This window comes from Sinocyclocheilus rhinocerous, unplaced genomic scaffold, assembly GCF_001515625.1.
Source record: "Sinocyclocheilus rhinocerous isolate Xijiao unplaced genomic scaffold, SAMN03320098_v1.1 scaffold64, whole genome shotgun sequence".
Lineage (NCBI taxonomy): Eukaryota > Metazoa > Chordata > Actinopteri > Cypriniformes > Cyprinidae > Sinocyclocheilus > Sinocyclocheilus rhinocerous.
This window is the reverse complement of record NW_015659929.1, coordinates 972302-979307: the sequence shown is the minus strand read 5'-3', so window position 1 is coordinate 979307 and position 7006 is coordinate 972302. Positions and strand designations below refer to the sequence as shown.

Here is a 7006-nt window from a genome sequence, read left to right as displayed (position 1 = left end):
CTTCAGAGAGTCTTGAAGCATCAAACATTTCTCCACATCAGCTGCTATTCTTTGCACCTACAAGAAATAATGAAAACATTTTTTAAATGCATTACATAAATGAGACCAAAATGAACACCCAAAAAGGCATATATTTTAAAATAAACAAACTCTTACATTTGATTAATAAATTCAATTATAATAATACATTGTAGAACTGTACCACCAATCAAATTAAATCATTTAAAATGCAAAATTACAACTGTGTTGTGACATTAATGTTTTACATTAATTTTTGAAATTACAAATAAGAAATGTTGGGAAAATGCTATAATACTTTTTAAACGTGAAACTAAACCGCCGCCATTAGGTGGCAGCAAATAACTTAATTGTACCGATCCGTTCAAAATGCTGTATCATTCAGTAAACACACCGCTGAGTTTTGCTTTGATCTTTGTTTGGAACGATTTTCGTTGGTGAAATAGAACAGTCAATATTGTGTCTAAAAAGTAAGTAACTTAATGTGAACTATTTGTGTATTGAACTATGTAACATTTGCAATCGTGATAATCAGCAAAACAGCTCTCTTATGCTCCTTAACAATATCATATGTTATAAATAAACTAAACAGTTTGAACATTTACCTCATGTTTCTTGTGATTTTATGTGTGCCGTTAAGGTTATTTGTTTTGATGTTGAATGTAATAAAATCAGAATCAGTCTCGCGTTTCGATGCTTCCCTATTTTTTTAAAAAAAAATTTTTAACCAAGTTTTAATCAGGCTAACTTGTCCAATCGGGCATGTAAATATGTCTTTCACTAAAAAATTGTCCCGGACAAGCTTTAATGTCGTACAACTACAGTGGCAATAGACACACATTTACATGTAACGTTAGTTTCTAATTAAAGTAAGTTGTCAAGTAAATATGGGACAGTTGAACACATATGAACAAATGAAATTTCACATATTTTGCTGTTCGTTAGTTATTTCAACAGATAGTAGTTACTATGACAATCGCTCGCACTGGGCATTACGTTAAAAGTTGGGTAAACACTACTTTAAATGCTCTCAATAAGAAAATTAAACTGCCAAAATCATGGCATCGGGGAAGTCGTGGCCTAATGGTTAGACAGTAGGACTCGTAACCCAAAGGTTGTGGGTTCGAGTCTCGTACCGGCAGAGTTTGTAGTTGGGGGTACAGCGCTCGCTTCCACCTTCAATACCACGACTGAGGTGCCCTTGAGTTGGGTAAACACTACTTTAAATGCTCTCAATAAGAAAATTAAACTGCCAAAATCATGGCATCGGGGAAGTCGTGGCCTAATGGTTAGACAGTAGGACTCGTAACCCAAAGGTTGTGGGTTCGAGTCTCGTACCGGCAGAGTTTGTAGTTGGGGGTACATTCTTGGCCACATGTCACATCACTTTTAAAATGAGAAAAATGCAGCATTTAGCCTAACTATGCTATGATAGCAATTCTCAGCTTACTGCACATACCAAGTCCGCTTGTCTAAATGTCGTGAAAGCAGGCTATTGTAACATGATATCGCTTATACATTAACTTAAATAAATATAAAAGGATATATTTCTTAAGTAAAATTAAGTGAACTTACCAGGAATTATGAATAAAGCCTCTAATCTTCAATTGTTCTCGAGCTGCTCCAGTCGGCTGGATTTCAGATTTGAATGAAGCGCACGCAATCCCATAATGCCACACTACAGTAAGTTAGTGTAAAAACCAGGAGCTACAGTGACAACACCTGCTTCTTGTAAAAGAATTACAGTTGTCATGGAAATATACTGTTAACAACTGTAAAACCTTATTTGACCCATAATGCATTGCAAATTACAGCTACATCTTGTAAAATGTTTAAACAGTAATATTCTGTAAAATTTTACTGTAGAAACTACAGCAATTTTTTACAGTGTACTGTAGCTCCAACTGCTGAAAAACTTGACAAAAAGGTGTCAGAACAGTTTGTTGCTTATGAAGTTGCATAGCAGCAGACCAGTCAGAGAGCCCATTAAAAAACCTGTCCACTGTCGAAAGTGTCTACAATGGCAACGTGAGTAGCAAAACTGGACCATGGAGCAATGGAAAAAGGTTGTCTGGTCTGATAAATCACATATTCTTTTAGATCAGGTGGATGACCAGGTGCATTTTTTTTACCTTGCAGGATGGATCTGCTGTTAATGTCTTGGTGCCAGATACCACAGACACGTTCAGAGGTCTTGTGTAGTTCATGCCTCGACACATCAGAGGAATGGGTCGCATTAAATTTATAAGCATGAGGCACATTACAAATCCTTGGTTCTAGTATTGTACTGTATTTGATATTTCAATCAAAGAAATCATAACTCCATTTGGTTTTTAGCATCAATATGTCAGTTACATTATCTAAAGTCACCTAAAACATGCACAACTCTGGAGATGTCAATGACATAAGGCAAGCAGTCTGCCCTTGAAGAACGTAAAGAAAATTTATATTAACACTTTAGGATCATTTGGCATTTATTCAAACAATCATTTCAAACATTCATGAACACAATGGGTTAATAAGCAGCACTGTTATCATCCACAAGACAGCAAAAAAATTATTTGGTCTGCCGCCAAATTATACCAATTCCTATTGTTGTTCAGCAGCTGACCGCTCTTTCAATAAAGCAAAAAGCTGACATCTGAAGTTAATTGATGTCACTGACAATGTCTCTTTTCCAAACGTATATAAAAGGATCCCAGTAGTCATCTCTCAGTGTAGGACAACACTGATTAAACACAATGGGAAAGGTGAGGCTTTGTCTAGTAGATATGTGGGGTGTGTTAGAACGAGCCGTTTTAGGGGGGCGTGGCAGAGTCTTAACTTTGATAAAGAATATCTCTTTGGTTTTGAGACTTTAGTCTTTGCAACTTCAGGGATCTTATCTATGCACAATCAGCTTGTAACACTCCAAAGAGAAAGGAAAACTTGAAATCGCATCATATGACCCCTTTAATAAGCAGCACTGTTATCATCCACAAGACAGCAAAAAAATAATTTGGTCTGCCGCCAAATTATACCAATTCCTATTGTTGTTCAGCAGCTGACCGCTCTTTCAATAAAGCAAAAAGCTGACATCTGAAGTTAATTGATGTCACTGACAATGTCTCTTTTCCAAACGTATATAAAAGGATCCCAGTAGTCATCTCTCAGTGTAGGACAACACTGATTAAACACAATGGGAAAGGTGAGGCTTTGTCTAATCTTTCTCATTGAATATTTGTACGTTTAATAAACAATGTCATCTGCACAACTTCTGGAAGGGGAGGGTTGTTATTTGTGTGTGAACATACAATAAGAAATAAAACAAACAAAAACTCTGCTACAGATCATCTTCTATGAAGACAAGAACTTTCAGGGCCGCTCCTATGAGTGCACTAGCGACTGTGCTGACCTGCACTCTCCTTTCAGTCGCTGTAACTATTCGGGTTGAAGTGGAAACTGGATGGTATATGAGCAGCCACACTTTATGGGTTACCAGTACTTTCTGCACCAAGGCGAATATGCTGACTACCAACGGTGGATGGGTTTCAATGATTGTGTCAGATCCTGTCGAATTATACCCCAAGTGAGCCCTCCTCTTTTACTTACAAATGCAAATCTTACAGTATGCTTGGTCTACACATGTCTTTCAGCATTACAGCTTCCTGTGATGTTTAATTAAATGTGTTTTCAACCCGTAGCACCAGGGATCCTACAAAATGATGATCTATGAACGTCCAGACTTTGGTGGTAAGATGATGGAGTTCACTGATGACTGTCCATCCCTTTATGATCGATTCCATTATAATGATATCCATTCTTGCAATGTTCAAGATGGATACTGGATCTTCTACGAGCACCCTAATTACAGAGGCAGACAATACCTCCTGAGACCTGGCGAATAAAGGAGGTACAGCGACTGGGGTGCCATGAGCTCGAGTTAGTTATATCAGACGTATTACCTTGTGAAACTGAAAGGCAAGAAATAGATCTGGAATGAAATAACCTATGCAAAGAACCTTTTCTTTTCTGATATTAATATTGGAAAATAAATTACAACATAATTTATAGAAACATTTACGGCAGTCAGTTTTTGGAAAACAGTGGCAGCTGGTTCTTACTCCAATCTACTTTAAGTCAAATTTGACCCCAATTAGGTAGGCTGATATTATTTTCTGTCCTCTACATTTAACACAAAAGCTGTGTGACATTCTATTGTGCTTTACCACTTTTGTTATGTTTTGTCAGACTGTACTTTCACTCTGCCTATATTTGACGTCAAGAAACTGCGAATTGTTTTTGTTTACACATCAAAAAAATAAATGTGAACTTTACAACTGGGTGTGTTGACCACTTAAAACAGCCTGTTCTCATTTCATTCATGATCAAATAAAGCAGAGGCTACAAACCAAATTGCTATATTATTTACAGCAATTTCCAAAGCAACACATCCAAAACAACTCCTCTATCACAAAACCAAGGACACAAAGGCAAGCTACAGGGGAACATGAAAGCTTTAGATAAATGGAAACAATAACTGAGTAGAAGGCTGAAGGGGCTAAGGGGTCTTTCACTGTCACTGACAGCAACAGTGCAGTCATGCATTCTTTGTTAGATGTTTTATCTGAAGTAACTTTAAAGTGGAAAAACACCACAAGCCTTCATCAGGTTCTGACCTCTTGCCTGTTTCTCACAAAAAGCCTCCATCTACACTTTATAAGGAAACCTACAGCTGTTAACACTGATTGCACCCAGCTGTTTCATATCACTCCCTCACTATTTAACACTCACTCTGATCCCTTCCCTGGGCCGAGTATTGTTTAGCGCTTATCATTTGATAGCTACACTAAAGCCCTCGTTAGTTTAGCCTAGTCTTGCCTTGTCTGTTTTCTCGGTTTCTGATCCTTGCCTGGTTTCCTGGATTTATCCCTTTAGTCTCGCCCTTTTGATTGCCTGAGTTAACAAATACGGTCACACATACACAGAAAAACACGCTTCTAACAACAGAGGCATAACAACCGCTGCTTTAAACTCCCCTGAGTGATGAAACTAAGGCTAGGAGGGTCGTCCTGGCAACCGCCCTTAGCAACACGACACCGTTACTGGTTAAAACAAAACCTCATTATACAGAGGCAAGATGAAAAGAAAAAATACCATCTAAACTTTTCTAAAGACAGTAAGTTCCCCTCAGACATGCATTCATATAAACTCCTACCCCTAAATGAATCGCGATTTGTTTAGCATCTCAACCGATTTGAATCGTCACATATTTTAATCGATTTTCAACCGTCTCGCAGTTAATCGTTACATCCCTACTCCTAAGAGACTTTAGTTTTATCAGATTTATAAAAGACAGATACAGCTGTACTGTACCACTTTTCTCCTAAAGTAGTTGAGCTCCTGGAGGTGTGCCGTGGGCGGAGCTAAAGAGTCACAGGCATGCACACAGTCTATGGGCTTGCAAAGCTTTTGCGTAGTGGTCGTCTGCAAGCTGTGACATGGACATAAATAAAACAGGAACAAAAATGTTATTGACTTAAATTAACTATGGCTAAAAATCAGATCCAGCCATATACTGTATATTTGATCCAGAATCGCATCCCCACAACTTCCATAAACCGAATGAAGACAATTTTTAACCGAAAGGGCGTGCTCTTGCTCTTGCTCTGGTTGATGTGTGCGTGCGCTCTCTTCCTGGAGAAGTGCCCATAGAACGAATTCCGCGCCTTAATGATGTCATACAGGGCCATCCTCTAAAAAAAAACTTTCCAAAACTTATACAAACCCTGAAGGACCTAAGAGACTTTAGTTTTATCAGATTTATAAAAGACAGATACAGCTGTACTGTACCACTTTTCTCCTAAAGTAGTTGAGCTCCTGGAGGTGTGCCGTGGGCGGAGCTAAAGAGTCACAGGCATGCACACAGTCTATGGGCTTGCAAAGCTTTTGCGTAGTGGTCGTCTGCAAGCTGTGACATGGACATAAATAAAACAGGAACAAAAATGTTATTGACTTAAATTAACTATGGCTAAAAATCAGATCCAGCCATATACTGTATATTTGATCCAGAATCGCATCCCCACAACTTCCATAAACCGAATGAAGACAATTTTTAACCGAAAGGGCGTGCTCTTGCTCTTGCTCTGGTTGATGTGTGCGTGCGCTCTCTTCCTGGAGAAGTGCCCATAGAACGAATTCCGCGCCTTAATGATGTCATACAGGGCCATCCTCTAAAAAAAAACTTTCCAAAACTTATACAAACCCTGAAGGAGTGTATTTGGCACAGAAACACTACGCCATACATCCAACTCGTTTTTTGAGACTTTGGTCATGTTTAGCATGAGAATCCAACTCAACTTTTTAGCAGTGTAAATATGTCAGAATGCGTGAAGTAGCATTAGACAGCCCCTTTTAAGTTTGGAATATGGAAATTTGTTTTCACATACAACAAAACTTTGTCACATTTTGCACTGACATCTTCAAATAGGAGCGTTTCTAGACTTTTTTCAGTACCAGGGCACAGGCCCCCTCATCAAAAAGAAGTGTCCACGTATTTTGATACTCATTTTTCTGATACTTATTTTCTTGATGAATCATGAACAATTCAGACATTTTTGTAAACCCGCCTGACCAACTAAAACAAAAAAGTGATTTATTAATTTGGACTCGCTAGTTCTGATTCTAAGCAGCTAATAGAAAACATACATGATTTCTGAAATATCAGGGGAAATGATTCTCAGGTCAGTACATGTTAATCTCCATCAGACAAGGATTTATCAATAATATATTATGGGTGCTCAGCAGTATTTCTCTTGTGAAAAATTATATATTTTTTCTTAAGATTCATAAATAGATACTCATGCCATTACAGATGTATATGACTGTCTTTCTTGAGATGCACACAAACAAAAATCTTTTGAAAAACAAATCCATCTATATAAAAGTCAATTGGTTTCCACAAGTTGACACTTCAAAAAACCTAACCCAAGTGGATCAATTTCTTATT

General features: G+C 37.9%; 1 pseudogene; it reads left to right on the top strand.

Annotated features, from left to right (window-relative positions):
- The window catches only part of LOC107724446 (gamma-crystallin M2-like), a 6465-nt pseudogene extending 2560 nt beyond the window's left edge, over window positions 1-3905 (top strand).
- Window positions 3906-7006: the final 3101 nt, after the last annotated feature.